Here is a 21,345-nt window from a genome sequence, read left to right as displayed (position 1 = left end):
GGAGAGACCAAAGTCATCTGCGTAAAGTTTCTAGGCATGAGAGCTTTAAATAACATTTAGATAGAAATATACTTAAAAAACTGTTTATTTTTCATACTGAGGTGATGAATAAGAATGATATATCCATAGCACTAATCTATCGTTGGTCTTTTCCCATTAGGATGTGAGCTCCATGAAATCTTACTCACCTCTGTATTTTCACAACTTAGAAAGTTCTGGGCACATAGTAGTTGCTCAATAAATAATGTAAAACAAATAAAATGGTGAGCACTGTGCTGATGGGGAAAGTGAGTCTCAGAGAAATCAAGAACGAACCTTGGCTTAAGACCTAGAGCCAATAAATTAATCATAAAATTAAAGTTGAAAATTATAGGGACCCAAATAAAAACCATCCCTGGAAAATGTGTCATAGCTTTATTCAAAGCAGTTTGAGTCATTTCAAATAGGAAATAGGATTTGAGCCTGCACCTATGTAACCCTAAAGATTCTGATCATAGACCCGACCCTGAAAACACGCATCTACCATGTGCAAAACTATGAGCCAACCTCGAATCAGGCATCTCGGTTTCAAATTCCAAAAGTTGAAAAGTTTCCAACATGATGTCCTTCTGCTTTGGTAATGCTGGCAAAGAACTCTTTCACAAGCTAGGTTTGAATTGCTATGAAATTATTATTTTTTCTTAAACCAAAATGCAACTTTGAGATATTGTTGAAAACAAAGATGTAATATTCAAAAATACACTTCATCAATATTAGTGGAGCTGGAGAGTAACTCTATACTTTGAAAGTTTCTAATTTCATATATACATTTAATTTTGTTGCTGCAAGAGAAGAGAGAATTCAATTGTATTTTTTTTTTGGTCACTGACTTTAAAACTCAGAAGTACACCTCCCTTTCCTCTGTCTAAATGACTATCTGTATCAAAGTAATGCCCTGGAGACACTATCTATTATATCTTAAAATCACTGGTCTTTGGGGCGCCTGGGTGGCTCAGTCGGTTAAGCGTCTGACTGTTGATTTTGACTCAGAGGTCATGATCTCAGGGTTGTGAGATCGCGTCCTGTATCAGGCTCTGTGCTGGGTGTGGAGCCTGCTTAAGATTCTCTCTCTCCCTCTCTCCCTGTGCCCCTCCACCCCCCACTTGCACTCTCTCTCTCTCAAAAGATCAAATCATCAAATCAAATCAAATCACTCGTCTTCAATAATTTTACATGGCTGTCTAGTATGTAAGCACAGAAAGAAGTTGCAAAGATGGTTTAAATGATGTATTTTGAAACTGTTTACAGACAAATGGTATCATCCGTGTGAGGTCCATTCCTTTAGATAAAATTAGGCCTCCAAGCAGGTATGTTAAAACACACAAGCAAAAACTTCTTGGACACTAAGTAGACGAGCAGAAAAGGTCTTTGTCAACCTATTTTGTATAGAGTGGGACATGTGGTTTCAGATTTGGTAAAAATCTGATTTTTAGGTTCAGATAAGATGACTTCTTTCCAAGGTCAAAAATGGCTTTTCCATTGCAACACAGAAAATGTAGAACGCTGACAAGAGCATGTTGGGACTAATGTACATCTTTAAGCCCAGAACTTCTTTGTCCAACACAACGTTTAGTGTATGTATACTCCACCACGATCAAACAGAGAAACAGCCCAGTGGGCACTGAAATTCAGCCATATGAAGAGTATCCCACGAGTTTTCTTACGAGAGAATTATTCTGTCACCGAATTCTCCATCAGGCACATCCTTCCCTGTGTCATTCTAGCCTCTCCTGATCCTGTGACTCTCTGCCAGGTCATCCAGCCTCGGGAATATGCTTCTCACGTATAAAAAAAATTCTGCAAAAATTACCATCAAAAACATATGGTTTTGACCTGGCATCCCCATGAGGCTTGCAGAAGAAAGGGAGGAATTTTCTTTACTTCTCAGCCCGTGTTTGGGAATGAGAAAAGTGAATCCTGTGAGAATATTCCCCATTGTATTGGGCAATAAAGCAGCTGCTTCTTTTTTAACACAGAGCACACGGGCGCAGGCTGATTCTGTTCTGATGTTTCTAATGATGCCCTGCGTGACGCCTACCTCCACTCCCTCAGCTCTCCGAGCCACCGTTTCCACTCTGGTGATGAACTAGACAGGCACACTTGGAGAGAGACTATCAGAGACTGAGATGAGGAAAATCAATTTCAAAGCCCCAAAGACGGCCGGTGCAGAAGGTCACTGAACACTAACCATTGCTTTGTGGCTTTGGAATCTTGAGGGGGGATTCTATTTAACAACAACAACAAGCAGACAGGAGCCGGCGAACTGCATGCACCGCATTATTCATATTCGCGGTGTAGCCGCTCCAACAGCAATGGAAACAATTACTCTGGATTAAGCACAATTAATAACTTATCGTTTTTCTTCTGAAGCTGAAAGAGCTGTTTCTTTGTTGACCGGCCCTCGGGACCGACCTTTTCATTTCAGCTTCCGCCTTCTGTCCTAGCTTGTATTTCCCACTGATCCTGTGATGTATCTTTTTACGGGTCATGTCACAAATTTAAAATTAGTAGGGACAAGGACTGAATCCCCTCATCTTTCCTGCTGCCCCCATTCAGGCCTTTGGGTTACTAGTAACTTTATCCTGTAGGTCTCTCTGAGGGACTCAGCGGTAAATTTCAATTACTCTTCTAGCCTGCCTGCCCTGTGCAGTCCCCTACCCCCCAGCCCAGTATCTACCCTGCCAGAGAACCCTGCATTCTTTCCTTTATGGCTGCCTGCCTTCCTGCCTTCCTTCCCTTCCCTCTCTTCTTCCCTCCTTCCTTTCTTCCTTCCCTCTTTTTCCTTCCCTCCTTCCTTCCTTCCCTCCCTCCTTCCTTCCTTCCCTTCTCCCTTCCCTTTTCCTTTCCCTTTTCCCTTCCCATCCCGTCTGTCTGTCTTTTTTGTGGGGTTGAGAAGTTCTTCTGAGTTCTTTACACTTCAACGTCCTCTTTTGAACCTATTTGGCAGAGGCAAAGGAGAGGCAAAAGTAACATTTTCATTTCACATTTTCTACTCTCAAATGAAACCTCATGTTTTAAATACTAGATCTGCACAGTATGCTAAACTACTTCTATACAGCCAGTCATAATGCCTACCTACTCTTATCTCAGGCCGCTTACAACTGCTTCTTGTCATTTGTTTTGCTTTTTTCCCTTGATCTCTTAGCAGGTATGCTTTGTTCCTTAGATAAGGAACTTCACTTTTGATTGGTTTTGCCTTTCAAAATAATAAACTACAAAACTTACTATCATAAAATTTTTAATGGCAAAGTAATCAGATTTTTAAAGTGAATTTAAGTGTCCTTTTGTATATTATATTATATTATAAATCAGCATATCAATGCTCATTTGAAAAGATCATGACATCAAGTACAAAATTAAATAAGTTATAATAAAATCGTAAGCTTACAAGAATCACTAGGAAACAATCAGTTTCATACTAGTCTTTTGTTCAGGAGGTTAATATAATCATGTTATTCCTCTAATATCAAGAGCACAGTTTCATAAGTTGCAAATTACAGGGACCAAAATGAAAAGCATCCTTGGAAAACATACAGCGTTACTCAAAGTGGTTTGAGTCATTTCCTCAATGGGACATTAAAGAGAGAAAATAAGAGTCAAAAAGAAAGTGTGCAGCCACCGAATGAAATTTTAATTAGATCAACTTCAGGACTGGCTGTCTTCATACAAAAGAGGTTTCTTTTCTTCAATATTTTATACAGTGTTAAAAACCTTTTTAGAGATTAGCAAACAGAGCAAACGACTAAAAAGAGTGTCACTGTGTTTACTGCTGTCCCTATGGCAAGTTGAAACCTCTACTAGTGACAAACAAATACCTGGAATAGTATTTCTTTTGTATATAATCTGTTATATCTTATGGGGAGAAAGACACTACGGCCCAGGAGGTGTGAATGCTTTCTTGCTCTCCTTATATTCTTGGTTGAACAAAGAGACTAATCTATTTCAAACTTAATGTGAACTGCTTAAATAAAATGTCTTGATGTCCTGCTTTCTCCTTATGTTTCTGGGCAAATTAATAAAACGTTTACCTGGAATACAGATTGCTTACTTCAAATTAGGTGCTCTCATTTCAAAGACAGTGCGCCAAGGAGAAGAAAGATTGACTATATTTGGTCACATTCACAACCTTTTCAGAATCCAAAGCTCTTACTTCTGAGCAACAAACTGAGGGTTCTAGAGGGGAGGGGGGTGGGAGGATGGGTTAGCCCGGTGATGGGTATTAAAGAGGGCACGTTCTGCATGGAGCACTGGGTGTTATACGCAAACAATGAATCATGGACCACGACATCAAAAACTAATGATGTAATGTATGGTGATTAACCTAAAATAATAAAACAAAACAAAACAGAACAAATGATGTGATTATATTTTTCCTCACAACAAACCATGGAATAGTTTTCCTTATAGTAATGATAAACAGAAACTTTGCTTTGTAATTATTAATACAGGGACTCTGGTGTAACCAATGGAAAGTGGAGATGTTCTTAAATTCCTCATTAAAAAAATAAAATGCGTTTAACTGCTTAAAAAAAAAAAAACAGCCGAGGGAATTTTAAGGTATAGGTTCCTTTTCCTGCAGGCAAAACATAACTTTCTGGATTTAAGAGGCTTATTAAAAGTCTCACAAGATTTCCTCAACATCAAACGACTCTTCCAAAATGACATTTTCAGATCTAAAGCAAATGAATCCCACACTTATGGATTAAATTTACCTGGAAATATATGAAGACTAAAATTAACTACCGAGTTCAAAATAGTTTTAGTCACTTGACGATGCCAAAACAATGGGCGGGTTGCCTAGAATTCATTTTAAGATAAAATACTTTGCAAGAACTGTCAAAATATATAAAATTTAATTATTGTGCATTATCTTCCTTCCATATTGCTCATTACCACTTACTTAATGGCTTGTAGTCTATAATTGAGAATATATTGATTAAATTGTTGAAACAGCCTCCAGTATTTGTCAGTATATAGTTGAAAGACATGATATACCTGAACGATGATACTAACTTACTATCCAAACACTCTGAAAACTCACCAATAACCTGCAGTTCATTATCACAGTCTTCCGAATTTTCACTACCAGATCCTGAATTTTAAGTTCCAAAGCCAACTGGATAATCTGTTAAATGTATATTTAGTATTGTATTTATAACTAATTAAAAGACTGAAAAAGCGGTTTACTCAAGTGATGTGCTTTAGATAACACAGCGAAATAAAAAAAAATTAATGCAGCGAAATACAAAATTTGTGGCAGCTATTAAACAAGAAAACTAAAGAAAGCAAAAGCCTATATAGAAAATTACCTGTTCTTATTCAAGGCTGGGTTCCTGCTTGTTTTTCTTTACCTTTTAGCAACTGATTCTCAATAGGTATCCAAAGACGTCTAGTACAGTTCCTTACTGTGTCTTGATACCTAGCTATTTGGAAAGAAATCTCCTTCAGCTGAGGATGCTGGCCCTCGGAAGCTCTGTGAGATTCCTGAACGAAGAGACTGCAGAGGCTGCTGTGAATTTTCAGGGAGAAGCCCACCCACACTAGCAGCTGAGGAAGGCTGTATGAGGTGTTCTGCAATCTCCAATCTTTCACAAGAAAACATTTCAACCAGACTGATTATGGAATCATAGGTTTTGGTAAGGCCTGGCGAACTTAGTGGCCACTGATATGAACAAGATCTACTTAGAGACCATGCCATACATTAAAGCCATGGTCCTCAAACTTTAGCTCACATCACAGTCCCTTGGAGGGCTTGTTAAACCAGAAGGTCTCGGGGGAACCCCGCAGCTTTATTGCCAGTCCAGAGACCACACTTTGAGAACCGCTACAGTAACGTATTGGTATATTGGTTTTTTAGCTTTAGTTTCGTTCAAGACTCTCATCAAGATTCTATAACAAATCAGAAAATCGTTCAAAAGATTCCTGTTTAGAAAGTTAACGGCTGGTAGCTCACCTCAAGCGGTCAACTTAGAACGAATGGAATTTTTACGATACGAGGGCTCAATCCATCTGACCCCAGGATCAAATGGCTTCAACATTTTTCATTGTTCTACATCATCTCACTTTTTTTTTTTTAAAGATTCTATTCGTTTATTCGACAGAGAGAGACAGCGAGAGAGGGAACACAAGGAGGGGGAGTGGGAGAGGGAGAAGCAGGCTTCCCGCTGAGCAGGGAGCCCGACGTGGGGCTCGATCCCAGGACCCTGGGACCATGACCTGAGCCGAAGGCAGATGCTTGACAACTGAGCCACCCAGGCGCCCCTACATCATCTCACTCTTAATTTTTTACTTCCAACTTTCCCCTTTATTGTACTTCCCTTTCAAATTCATCTGTTTGTTAAGAAATCAGGCTCTTCATGCCTTCTCATCCCGTTGCTACTTTTAAGTATCTAGCATGTTTATTGGACTTTATCTCTAAGTGAGATACCAGTATCTGTTCTCTCTTGGTTCTTCTGTGTTTCCTACACTATCTATGTTTCTGTGTGTCTCTAAGACATTCACCAAAACACTTTCTTATTCCACAAGTCCCTTCTTTCGGGGGTTCTCTTTCAGTCTCTCTTCGAACTTAATAGTTGGGATTCGAACTTAATAATAGACTTCTACAATAGATGTAGAAGTCTAGCTGATAATTCACTGTGGGTATTTACAACTTCCCAAAAGGTTCCTACTGTCTTCATACAGAAAATGCTATTTCTCTACCCTTAACCTTTCTGGCTGGAATCGTTTTTATGCATTCTTTTTTCCGCTATAATCTTGGCTTCAGTTTACAACCTATATTAAAATTTATAGGGGAAAAAAAGCTACTTCTCATCTTTCTCTTTATCTGTTAGCAGAGACTTCTGGAAAGCTCAGTTATAAATATTTTTAAGGCATGTGCGCACACCCACACACACGCACACACATGCACACACATAAATATATCCTCTTAACCCCTTTACACATTTGCTCTATTGAGGAGAAGGGAAAGAAATAAAAATATTTCCTGCATAAATGCCTTCTCCTCTAGTTTTCTCCTTCTTTGAAGCTGCTGAGGACCAGGAGTGACAATCAAGGTGGTGTTCTTAGTATACGGGCCACTGTGGAAGCACCCCCACACCCTGACAGCTTCAGATCTACCAGACAACAGGATGAAAAAAAAATCCTCTTACTAAGGCTCAGAGGGAGCAGAATTCCAGCATATTTGAAAAAAACCCCCCACAAAACCCATACTGAACCATCATTATTACAGTTAAAGACAGTTTCTTCTCTCATTCTTTCGATACTTTGTTCAAACATGCTTTCAAGGGTGGGAGCAGGAGAACCGAGAAGAGTACTCACCCAGATGAGGAAAGCAGAAAGTACTTAGAGGACTAGGTTTTATTTTATTTATTTATTTATTTATTTATTTATTTATTTATTTATTTATTTATTTTTAAAGATTTTATTTATTCATTTGAAACACAGAGAGAGAGAGAGAGCATGAGCAGTGGGAGAGGCAGAAGCAGGCTTCCCGCTGAGCCAGGAGCCCGATGTGGGGCTCGATCCCAGGACCCTGGGATCATGACCTGAGCCGAAGGCAGATGCTTAACCGTCTGAGCCACCCGGGCACCCCGAGGACTAGGTTTTAATTCACTTCAATAACCACTGTGGTAGCAACAGTACTCGACAAAAGCTATAACTAAAAATAAAAACTTGCAAAATGGGATCTCAAAATTGAAAAGGCTTGCGTCAAGTATTGACATAAAGGGGAACAGTTAAGAAATAATAAAATTTACCTAGATTGAGCCTGAATAATAGACTGAACTTCAATATTTTTTCTTTTTGCTTTTGATAATTTAATCTCTGATAATTTTGAAATAGGGTGAATCCGGGGCGCCTGGGTGGCTCAGTTGGTTAAGCGACTGCCTTCAGCTCGGGTCATGATCCTGCAGTCCCGGGATCGAGTCCCATATCGGGCTCCTTGCTCAGCAGGGGGTCTGCTTCTCCCTCTGACCCTCCCCCCTCTCATGTGCTCTCTCTCTCTCATTCTCTCTCTCAAATAAATAAATAAAATCTTTAAAAAAAAAAAAAGAAATAGAGTGAATCCAAGCATAGGTGTATGTGTGCGTGTGTGTATGTGTGTGTAAATTTACTAAGAACCGGCCAGGGCTGGTTCAAAATGGATTAATTATTTTGCCTCTAATACGAAGTTACTATTACTATAAACTTAAATTGAAAATGTTTTATAGTAAGTAATATACTATGCATCCCTGAATTGTAAAAAGAAAATGTTTTTTAAAGTCCTACTAATTAAAATGCTTCTTCTTTTATTACCTCTAAATTTTTTTTTTTTTTTTTTTTTTTTTAAATATTTTATTTATTTATTTGACAGAGAGAGAGACAGCGAGAGGGAACACAAGCAGAGGGAGTAGGAGAGGGAGAAGCAGGCTTCCCGCTGAGCAGAGAGCCCGATGTGGGGCTCGATCCCAGGACCCTGGGATCATGACCTGAGCCGAAGGCAGACACTTAACGACTGAGCCACGCAGGCGCCCCTATTACCTCTAAATTAATTACGGCATGCATTTTAAAGAAAAATATTTTAAATAAGAAAATTAAACACCCCCAAGTGAGTAATCAATATTAGAATATAAATTATGTATTTTGATGTGAAAACAAAAGAACAAATATGTAATGATTCTAGCTGTGACACAGTGAGTTAGTGAGACTGATAAACTACTTCTTCATGCTGAGAGCATGTTGTGGTCTCCAATCTATTACACTTTTGAATTGATGTGCTATTATCTTTGGACAACTTTCACACCAGGAGGTGATCCCAGCAAGAAAAATGTCTTAAATGAAAAGCTTATAAACAATATACATTTCACTGCTGTTACCTGAATTAGTATGAGCTATTAGTGGTTGTACAAAAAAGTGCTTTGAGACAAAACCTGTTTTTAATATTTTACCAAAAAATTCGGCAATATGAATGTATGAATAATTATATATTTTACCAATTGTCACTGTATCAATTTGTAATTATATTGAATACACAAACATGTTCGTGGTAAGTACAGCATTGATCTCTGAAAACTGGGAAGACAAATTCTAGAGTATTAACGTGATTTGTGGGAAATGCATTTTAGTGAATTCATATTTATTTTTCAGTATTAAGTGAGAAACCTGTATAAAACTTAAGTATAACCACAGCTGTATAAAAATATACAGGGTTATAACAGGAAGCAAAATATTTTTATTATGACTATTTAAACACAGACACATCTCTAATCAAGCACAAAATCATGTTACAGAGTTTGGGAGGATTAGGAACTGAACAACAGGTTAAATATGCAGACTTTTTCTTTTCTTTTTTTTTTTCCCTTTTACCATTACCAAGAAGGCTAAAATAGCTTAATAGTCTTTGTTTCAAATTTTGGTTATTATAATGGTGTGGCCATAGCATCAAATGCACAAATCTATATTAGGTATTTTCCTGCATGTTTTAAGATTATCAATTACACCTACCGTTGGCAATTACATACTAAATATATTAAAATTAAAATAGGAACGAAAAAGAACGTCTTAAAAATCCTATGTGCTATTTGAACAAGATTTTAATTATTAATTCATTCAATTATTGATGGCCATCTATGCTTAAAACTGTTCAGAGTTTCTAGATAAGTTTGAGAAGGAAGTATGATCTAGATAAAAAGAAGAATTTCAAGTGTAGATATAAGTTCATAAAGAATAAAAGAATTTCAGGGTTGTAAGAGATGCTGAAGGTGTGTATCTTAGTCAGTCACATATGTGCTAGTGAACCATAAGTATTTAACAAAACAAAACACAAAACAACCAGTCCAAAGAGAGGAAGGTGTTTTAAATAAACCTTAGTGAGCACCTATTTACTATGTGCAAGGAAACTATTATCTAATCTTAACTTCACAAAATCCCCACTATGTGTGTGTGCGTGTATGTAATAAAATTTACTTTTTTAAGATGAGGAAATGGAGCCTTAATTTCTCAAAGTTTGTACAGAGGCAAAGCCAGGTCTCTTTGGCCCTAAAATTACTGTTCTTAACCAGTTACATAATACAGTAGTAGTTTCTATATGAGATACGTATCTTAACTCTTGAATAAAACATACTTCAGTTTGTGCTTATCTCCTGTCTATAGAGAATAAGCAAGATAGTCAGCTTTAATAATATGTCATACAGGGACAATAGTAGAGGCTGTTTTTGGTCCTTTTGTGGGAAAGGCACTGATGTCTATGAGCTCCCTGAGAGAAGGAAGAACTCAGCAAGTTGAGGAGTCAACAGCTCTCACCTTTTAACTTCCGCGGCTTGGATGTGATTAATTAAATACAAGACTCTTCCCAATACTTTTGGATGATCTGTGTGGTGATTCTGAAAATCTTTTTTAACCACATCAAGGTGAGCCAGCTAGCTCATGGCAAAGTACCCAAAAGAGTTATAAACCTTACAAGCGAGTTACATATATAAAAAAGGAGAAGGGTCCAAATTTGATGACCTTTTCTGGGATTACAAGTGGCTGTCAGGAGCATGCTACCAAGAATCTGTTTTTGAGGAAATTAATAATCTGCCCCCTCAAGGTAAAATAGTATTCAAGAACAAGGAAGGAAGTACTGCTTCTTTAAAGAAACTCTTAGTTCAGACAGGATTTTTTAAAACTTACATTTGGAAATATTCCCATCAATATATTATTTTGTTGCCAAGAACAATGATTGCCATCTATAACAATTTTTAATTTTCTAAACTGCTTAAAAGTCTGCAAAACACGATATGTTAGTGAGTTTGGTCCTTGTTTATTTAAAGATGTGCAAATATAACAACTTCTAATTAGTTGGCTAGAACATCAGAGGCATTAATCAAATTTCAACAGATACTGTATGATCCCACTTGCGTGGAATCTAAAAAAGTCCCAACTCTTAGAACCAGAGAGCAGAATGGTGGTTGCAAGGGGCTGGGAAGGTGGGGGAATTGGGGAGATGTCTGTCAAAGGGTACAAACTTTTAGTTATAAGGTGAGTAAGTGCTGGTGATCTAATGTACAGCCAGGTGATTATAGTTAATAACATTGTATTGGATACTTGAAATTTGCTGAGAGTAGACCCTGAGTGCTCTCACCACACACACATACAAAAGGCTAACCAGGTGAGGGGATGGATATATTAATCATTTTACAATGTGTGTGTGTATATATATATATATTATATATATACTTTTATTTTATTATTTTTTTAAAGATTTTATTTATTTATTTTGAGAGCGAGAGAAAGAGAGAGAGAGAGAGATCATGAGCAGAGGGGAAGGGCAGAGGGAGAAGCAGGCTCCCCACTGAGCAGGGAGCCTGATGCGGTACTCGATTCCAGGACCCTGAGATCATGACCTGAGCCGAAGGCAGATGCTTAATCGACTGAGCCACCCAGGCTCCCTATATATATATTTTTAACGATCAGGTTGCACACCTTAAAAAATCAAACTGTGCATTCTAAATGTATATAATTTTTATTTGTCAAAAGGAGGTTCATATAGTTGTTAGGGTCAAAAAACATTTACGTATGATTAATATTTGATATGTAATTATCTTATAAATGTATATTTAATAAATAATTTATTAAACAAACAAAATTAAGTGACAGATTGAAAGAAAATAAAATTATTTAGAAATGCTATTTATTTCATTTCATCCTTTCAAATTTTAGTTTTATATACATATGATAACGTGCATAAGATTAGTACATTGCTACATCTGTACAATTAATAATTGAATAAATTCATGTATTTTGGGGCTGAGTGCTTTCATTTTCTTTCATATGTAATTAACAAAATTGGAGTCACTACAAGAAGAAAAGGAATAAATTTAGAATCTGGGATCTAGCTGAGAGCTGCCACTGACCAGTCATGTGACCTCGAGCAGATTGCTAGATCTCAATGGGCTCTAAAAGAAGGTAAGATCAGGTAATCTCCAAAATTTACTCCAACTGTGAATTTGTTCTGGAATGTAGTCCATATATTTCTCAAAAGCAGTCACAACTTCTCCAGGTCCTCTACAACAACCTTGAGTGTTTCATACTGGTACATTGTAAGACGTTCATAAATACCCACTGAATGAGTGAATGCATTCAGGATTCATTTTATGAAATATCACTACCCCACCATGATCTCAGATAATTCCCATCCCTTAGGATCACTGTTATTTTTTTCTTTTTTTAAAGATTTTATTTATTTGACAGAGAGAGATACAGCGAGAGAGGGAACACAAGCAGCGGGAGTGGGAGAGGGAGAAGCAGGCTTCCAGCTGAGCAGGGAGCCCGATGCGGGGCTCGATCCCAGGACCCTGGGATCATGACCTGAGCCGAAGGCAGACGCTTAACGACTGAGCCGCCAAGGCGCCCCTCTTTTTTTTTTTTTAAGATTTTATTTATTTATTTGACAGAGAGGGACATAGCAAGAGAGGGAACACAAGCGGGGCGGGGGGAAGTGGGAGAGGGAGAAGCAGGCTACCCACTGAGCAGGGAGCCCCATGCGGGGCTGGATCATGACCTGAGCTGAAGGCAGACGCTTAACGACTGAGCCACCGAGGCGCCCCCTGTTATTTTTTTTCTAAAGCAAACCTGTCTTTGAAAATTTACTTCATAGTTGATCTCCTGTAGGAAGTCACCCCAATTAAACAGGAAAAATACTGGTTATTCTCAATAAAAAAATACCTATCTCCAAAGTTGAAAAGGCTATGTAATTGTTCACAAAAATTAATCAACATGCCAATTCTTGTTAGTTGTCATTGCCTTTCCTTTGCTAAGCCTTTACTGCTTTCCAAGTTATTATTCATCTTTCTAAATATGGAATTATTTTTCTCTTAAATATATAGCAGAGGAAAAGAATAAAGAAAAGCAAAGAAACTAAAGTGCCAGATACTTTGCAATGACATTTCAACAAATCCTTATAAAATCTTTGAGAAATACTACCAACACATTTTGTGGAAAAAAAAAAAAAGAGATAAAAATACATTAGTAATCTGCCTAAGGTTACATAGTTAGTAGAATGTTAAGATTTTAACCCAGATTTGTCTGTCCCCAAACCAATGTTTTTTTCCACCCCTGCCATGAGCAGAAAGAAGCCATATCATAGGTTATCTTATCCTATGCAACGGTTGCTATTATTATTTGATCATACCTATCATTTGCCAGGCACTTTACTTACATTATTTCATTTAAGTCAAAACACTCTTTTTAGTAAGTGCAGGGTGTGATTGGAACAAGATGACTTCTGGTGGTAATATTTCAAGTGGTTCACAATATGAGGTGAGATGCTAAGAAATCATAAAGAGGGCACAGTAGAATCAGAGGGGTTATCAAATAGAATTTATTAAGCTTAGCTGGTTAATTGCACGTCCAAGAATGTGATCTTGCAGGCTAAGGAGAAAGTATTCTGAGAAAATAATAGAAAACAGACTTCACCTCAGGTTTGAAGAAAGAAATACAAAAGGCAAAAGTATGTCAAGGGAAAAATGAAGAAACAGAGGAAGCGAGAAGCAATTGTCTTTGACAGGGTGTTTGTTAATTGGTGATGTAACCAGAGGATGAAATTTTAGAGCAAAACACAGTTTTAGAACTGGACAGAAATTAATTCTGGAAAAAGATAAAAATCACCCTGTAGTAGTGATGTTAGGAAGAGGTAACACACACACACAGAGACGCATGCGCACGCACAAAAGAGGATTGAAACATTTTCAAACAATATTAGGGAAGGGTAAAAGGATTTAAAAAAAAAAAACCTCACAAAATGGTTGCTGAGGAAGAGGAAGAGAGGTGCCTCAAAATGAATAGGTCATACTCAGAAAAAGATAAGGATTGAATCACAGTCATTAGCTGTGACCGGAGTAATGGCATGGATGACCTTATACTTTGATCGTGTTCAGAGAAGTGACTAGAAATGTGTTAGAAGTAATAAAGAATTCATTTTCCTAGGTACTAGGGAAATTAAGTTATCATGTATGAATATTTTTTTTTTAAGATTTTTTTTTATTTGACAGAGAGCACAAGCAGGGGCAGCAGTAGAGGGAGAAGCAGGCTCCCCGCTGAGCAAGGAGCCCGATGTGGGACTCAATCCCAGGACTCTGGGATCATGACCTGAGCCGAAGGCAGCTGCTTAACCAGCTGGGCCACCCAGGCGCCCCATATCATGTATGAATATTTTATACAGATTGCTGGTTATCCAAAACCAAACATTATCAGAGTATACAGTAACTGCAATTTGTTGGAATTATGCTTTAAAAAATCACTTAAGGCCCACAGCGAATAATTAATGCATGCTTTCTTGGTGTTTTAATTGCTATTATAAAGAAACCTCAATTAAACAAAATAACACGCCTACTCTATTGCACAGTATCTTCATCATGCTCAAAAGACACCTAAAGCTTTAAATACCTTAAGTAAAACTGAGGTCTAACTTCTGACTGATGTGGAGACAATGCATCTATCAAGGCTTGGACTGATTCATTCCAAACATTTACTACTTTAGTTAATTAAATGTTTCAAGAATATGAATAGTTGCCTTTCATTATAATTTAAAGATTTTTTTTTCGTTCTCAGAAATGAAATGAGCAGACTTGGGGTTCCTACCTGCAAAAATTCACTTTACTTTTTGTTGAGTGATAGAAATAGTGAAAGAAGCAAGAGATTTTATTCTGATAAATTTGTGGCTGCAGGCTTGACCTACCTACCCCATGAAGATAAATTAGACTGTAACTATTCCAGTTGAGACAAATACTTCCCTTGTCCGTTGGAGAGAAGAGAGCTACTTGATGATAAATGATATTTATATTTGTTCAAGTGTTAACTAATTAGGTTATCTTATCCTATGCAATGGTTGCTATTATTACTTGGTCGTATTTTAAAAACATCAATGGAACACCTATCATTTGCCAGGTACTTTACTTACATTATTTCATTTAAGTCATAACACTCTTTTTAGTAAGTAGTATTATGGCATTGGAAATTGACCTAAGATTGAAATAATTTGTAGACGATTATACAGATCATTCAAATGATGGATCTAGTTGGGCTCTGTGCTCAGCTCAGTCGGCTTGAGTTTCTCTCTCCCTCGCCCTCTGCCCCTCCCGCTTGTGTGCACGCTCTCTCTCCCAAATAAATAAATACATCTTAAAAAGAAAAAGAAAAAGAAAATGTTTGTGCAAAGTGATGTCCTGAAGTGTGACTCCCCTGTCCCAGCACTTCCATCCTCCTGGGGGAGCTAAATCCTATCTTAGGGAGGATAGAAGACAAGACGGAGAAACCGAAGGAGAAGCAGCTGACCCCCATCGCCCACCCACAGGGTTTAGATCGGACTGTGAAATACCCGGAGTTCTTGGCTCTTACACAGCGAGGCTTCAGTATATGTGCTGCCGAAGCGAGCACACAGCGAGGCTTCAGGATGGAGTTTGAGGAAACTGTTCCAGCGGTTTTCTGCTCACCTCTCAAGAAGACGAAGAGAAAATGCCTGTTGTTGTAAATGCCTGGGTCCCCCTCCTACCCTGTCCCCGAGGAACCTCTGTATGCTCCACTCAAAACTGGCGGAGCCTTCACACTCAATGCCAAGTTTTTGTGACAGATTAGTTTTTCCATAAAACCATTCTGAGGAAAAAAAAAGATATTTAAAAGTAAAACTACTAGGTTTTATTCAGGAATATATATCAATATTGACTCCTGGGAATGACCTTCATTTTAGAGCTACTATCAATCCACAGCCTACTTTTCTATTTTAATTTTTGGCATGATACCTCCTAAACAAGCAACCTGAGGCAGGAGCATTACAATTAGTTAATAATAATCTCATTTTAAAAATCATGCTTTTTGGATGCCTGGGTGGTTCAGTTGGTTAAGCATCTGCCTTCAGCTCATGTCACGATCTCAGGGTCCTGGGATCGAGCGCCGCATCGGGCTCCCTGCTCGGCGGGGAGTCTGCTTCTCCCTCTCCCTCTGCCCCTCCCCCTGCTTGTGCTCGCTCTCTCTCAAATAAATAAATAAAATCTTTAAAAATATATGAATAAAAATCATGCTTTTGCTTTCCCTTATCTTAGTAATCACCTTTAATCTCAGACTTTATTTTAGAATGAGGTCTCTATTTCAGTATAGCTGCAGAGTTTTGGAAACAAAAATTATAACACTGCTAGAGAGCTAGAGACACACAGTTATTCCTTCTTTGAGTAAATTCAGGACCAAATTTTACCTTTGTTTTACATTTTTGGTGAATACATGATTTACCTGTAAATCTAACATTTTACATTTAAAATTCTAAATTTGAACTTCTTGAACAAAATTTCATTCAATATGTTGGCTTCAATATATGCTCTCTCTTGTCTTCTTGGTATTGTGAGAAGAAAATAAAAACAAATATTTTATGTATTATTTTAAGAACTACATATTTAGAGAAAAACAGAAGCTTTTTCTGTGAAGCTTTTCCCTGACAAAGGGTTAAATATTTGCTAAAAGTTGGCATAGAAAGTAGGAAAGTTCAAGTTGAGAGTCAACCAATGGCTATATTCCGACCAATGGCTGCTTTTCTACTTCCTCTCTCATTTGGTTTCTTTTTCTTATTTATCTTAGGCATAAGATAATATGGGCTTAATATGCAACTTTATTTGTGGGACTAAAACTTAGCTGGGTAACAATATGTCCCTCCAGGGTCCAGGACAGTTTCAGTTTACACCTATAAGAGTTCTAGTCCAATTGTTCTTATAACCCTTTCTTTTTATTTTTTATTTATTTTTATTATTTTAACCTTTTTTAAGGATTTTATTTATTTGTCAGAAAGAGAGAGAGAGAGAGAGCACAAGCAGGGGGAGGGGCATGCAGAGGGAGAAGTGGGCTCCTCGCTGACCAAGTTGCTCAATGCAGGACTTGATCCCTGGACCCTGGGATCATGACCTGAGCCAAAGGCAGACACTTAACCAACTGAGCCACCCAGGTGGCCCTTCTTCCTATTAGTCTTACAAATGCACACATGTCCTTTTAAGAAATACTGTAAGTTATTGAAGGTGAAATATTTCAAGAGATCTCGAATCCAATTGATTTTTACTATTTATTGGCATATAATTTTAGATAGGTTTACAGGGTTTGTTGTTGTTGTTTGTTTGTTTTTAACGAACAGAGATGGTGAGACTCTCAAAGATTACTTAAGAATTTCTTAGCCTAGGCCCAGATCCAATTTTGAGGTTGGTGTTCAGTAACCTTTGCTTCATTTTTGCATCTCTTTTTCATATTCTGTGATATTCTCCCCTTCCCCTGCAAACTATCTTTAACAAAAGGATATGGCATCAGTCCGTAAACTTAAGTCAGTGGATTACCTTCCCAGGGATATTTTACTTAGAGCTATATCTGCAATTATGGAGCATCTAACTACTTAGTATCTTGCTAAAGGTAGCTGGTTACCAGCATGCAGGTGATGGTACCATTTCTCACCTGGGAAAGCTTTCCCTGGTACGATAAGGCCATAACGTGTAGGTTGCTGTCTGGGTTTTTAATAGGAAAGGATAACTGATATCCAAAGCTTGTACGGGACTCTTGCCTTTCCCTAGAACCATTTAGAGTGAAGATTAAAAGAGGGGAAAAAAAGGAGAATATCTTAATTACTAAGTAATACTTCTGCTTAGGTATTTTTTTTTAAGACACAGCAATTGATCTCACATTAAAGCAGCCCAGGACATTTCAATATTTAAATTAAAAATACAATAATAAAGAGGTAATTTAATATGCAATTTCATACATTAATAATTAGCAAAGCATTACTGAACTGCAAGGTAAAGAGCTAGGGGAACATGACTAATGAACTATCGAAGCCAAAGCAGACTTCATAATAAAACAAGACTTTAATAAATCTTTTATTAAATGGCTACAAATGAACCATTTTGTTAACATCTAATAGGTAACTACTAAGCTACTTAATTCACATCTATAGATGAAGAACCTGCAGGCAATTAACTTCACAATTGCTGAAGGTCAGGGCTCCCAATGAGAGTTGCTGTACTCCCACCTTGCAGGGCTGCCACCGTACTGGGTCGAGTCCCAGCTTTTCCTCAGCCGCTCTGTCCTCCGGTAGTAGCTATTACCTTGCACTGAAGCAGCTACCGTATAAAATAAACAGAGGATGAGCTACAGGCTAGCAAATGCCCTAAAACTAAATCATACAAAGTATAAGAAATATTGAGTGCCAAGAAAAGAAATCGGGAAGGAAAAATTCTAAGCAAGGATTGGTAGTATATGTGGGTGCTGACTATTATTTGTTGGAGATGGTAAGATAATAAGGAAATGCTTGTAAACTGCAAATGCTTGTCCGGGTCTGGATGTGACTCTAGGAGATCTGAAACTCACTAGAGATTACAGACCAGAACGGCTCTAATTTACCAAGTAGAAATGTACGGTACACAATAATATCGACAGTCTCCAGCAGCAACGACTGTTAAATTCATTAGGGAAAGGAAATAAACATTGGTATGGAAGCAAGAAACTGCTGGTGAAAAAATAAATGCTTTTAATAAATCAGACTAGAAACTGCACTGAAACAGGGCAAGGTGGAAAGTCTTTGATGCTTTCTCCACCAATTCGCATAGACGAAGTCTACGATTTACCAAGAGTTTTGTGGATGATTACGTGCCAGTCTGCTAGCAGCCATGATCAATAACATATGGTGGAGGGAGAAAAGGGCTGGGGACAAAGAAAGCCTGCAGAATCTTACACACACAGAACGGAGTGCCATGCTTCATAACTTATACCCTTTAAACGACAGTTTCGGAAAAGTGAGCATACGTAAAATGAGTATACACGCAAATAGAAATAATTGCCAAAGACGAAACCGTGCCCTGGATTAAAAGACTAGTCAAGGGCAGACACATGTCTGGATGAATTTGTTAATATAGCTGAAACGGAGCCTGAGAATCATACTCAATAGGGAACCTTAACTAAAAAAGGAAAAATCAATGATAAATAAGACTGGTTCTTCACCTCCAGAGTTCCAACCAAGTGAGACTATTAAAGAAACCACAGCAGTACTCTGTTAGGACAGTGTGAGATTTTCACATCGCTGCTGAGGTTGATACACTGAGTATGTTGTAAGCTGAAATACCATTTTCTTTTGACTGGCAATATTCTAAGAGGTGGACACCTGAAAACGAGAGGACAACACAACTAGACGATGGCAAGTTTCTACATTTTTTGGATTCATTATTCTTCACCTACACGTTCGTGAGATAACAGCAACCGGTAGATTTTCCTTTCCATGTCAGTTCATAAAACTATACAATGTCATTCCATGGATGGTTCACTAATAGCATCACTTTGAAATGGAATTTCAAACGGTATTGCTTTCAGATCACCCAGAGAGCGATTTCTTACACGGTCTGAATACAGAGAAATCAGCTACAAGTACACAAATGGGTAGAATGGGTTGTCCTCTAAACCACTACTCTCTCTCCTAATGTCCCACCAACCAAGATTCATTAGCACAATATGAGGAATAACAAGAACACACCTTATCTTCCCCCCAAATGATTCCAAATATCTCCACCAGAAGACATGGATTCAAGGAATATCAACCCTTCTACTGACCCAGTTTTTGACGCTTCTGAACGATACAACATCCCTAAAATGAAACACGTTTCTGCTGACTGAACTCGACATATTTCACACATATTTGTCAAAACCATTATCCATATTCAATTTGATGACTACAATGCAATTATCCATATTCAACTTGATGACTCAACTGGAAAATTACTTTTTTCCTAATAAAATTCTTCCAAATGACAATAGTGAATTGGTGTTGATGAGTTGTTCAGTGTGTGCTAATTAATTACACCGGGTAAATTTAGTTCTGTGCTAATAACCTCAGGAAAAAAAAAAGATCTGTAGACGTGACTTTTTGTCTTAAGTGAAGAAATCTCCTGTTTGCCTACTTCTTCTGTATTTTCTCTTTCTAATCTCTCCCAGACGAGTGTTCAATAATACAAAATAAACAATAAAGGCCAACTAATCTTGGCTGACACTACAGATAAAAAGACAAGAGTTCCTTGGAACCATGTTCTTACTTAGGTCAAGAGTAAAAGAAAAGAAAAAGATTTTTATTGTTGATAACTAACTGTGAGGACCTCCTGCTAGCTCATTCTCAGGGCAGAATTGGTTTAGATCATGCATTTAATGGCAAAAAAAATTACAATTTATTCATTGTGAAACCTGTTTCTTCATCCAGAAACTCATTTAATGCTGACATTAGCCAGGGGCTCTATGGGACAGGGCATTCTGTAAAATTTTTGTGCCTGGACATATTTACAAATGCAATGGATTAACTCAAAACAGCTCTTCCTGATCTACACTTTCGTCTGAGCAGTTTGCTCCCTGTGGGCCAACCCGTGTTAGAAGTCTTAAATTAAGAACCTCACTCAAACACACCTGGGAGAAAGGACACTAAGCTGGGGAAGCCTCTGGAACACAAGACTGAGAGAAGCCCACGGGTCATCATACAGAAATGGGGCAAAATGACTTTGTATCGTGACAGATTATGTGTCGCATGGTTTACGACAGAGGATGGGATTTCAGGAGTTAGAGATCTCAGTTCATCATAAGGAAGAATATTACCGTCTAATATTACTGTCTAAGAATGAGTGGGATGTCTTAGGAAATAATGCTGGAACTTTAGAGGGTAGGTCCCATCTCCTTTCTATGGCAAGAAACTAAAACATCCTTCACAAATGGTCATCTGACTTGTGCTTCACTATCCTACTTAGGAATCTACTATGATTTTATGATGTAATGAACACAACGTATCCTGGGAAAGGAGGCATGTCTAGAACCAAGTCTCTGCTAAACGTGTTCATTGAATCAAGCTACACAGGGGACGCAGAATCACATCCTACGTCTCCATCTTTTTCTCGACATGCCTGATAATTTGTAAATGAGGAACAGAAAGACAGTAGTAAGGAAGAGTTTCACTGAAGGCATTTATTCTCGTCTCTTGTAGCCTACACAATGTGTAAAACGGACGAGAACGTTCACGGGCCCAGCAACTAAAAAATTACCTGTAACCTGGAGCTGTTCTCAGAGAAGACCAAACACAGAGTATGTAAGTACACTAAATTTTTTTTTAAAGGTTTTATTTATTTATTTATTTGAGAGAGAGAGAATGAGAGAGAGCAAGCACATGAGAGGGGGGAGGGTCAGAGGGAGAAGCAGACTCCCCGCTGAGCAGGGAGCCCGATGCGGGACTCGATCCCGGGACTCCAGGATCATGACCTGAGCTGAAGGCAGTCACTTAACCAACTGAGCCACCCAGGCGCCCTACAC

At 38.0% G+C, this 21,345-nt stretch overlaps 1 protein-coding gene across 1 annotated transcript in view; it reads right to left on the bottom strand.

Annotated features, from left to right (window-relative positions):
* TENM3 (teneurin transmembrane protein 3) overlaps nucleotides 1–21,345 on the bottom strand; it is a 444,789-nt gene that overhangs the window by 166,755 nt on the left and 256,689 nt on the right. The window lies entirely within an intron of this gene.

Source organism: Neomonachus schauinslandi, chromosome 2, assembly GCF_002201575.2.
Source record: "Neomonachus schauinslandi chromosome 2, ASM220157v2, whole genome shotgun sequence".
NCBI lineage: Eukaryota > Metazoa > Chordata > Mammalia > Carnivora > Phocidae > Neomonachus > Neomonachus schauinslandi.
Note: the sequence above shows the minus strand (reverse complement) of the source record. Positions and strands in the feature narration are given on the sequence as shown.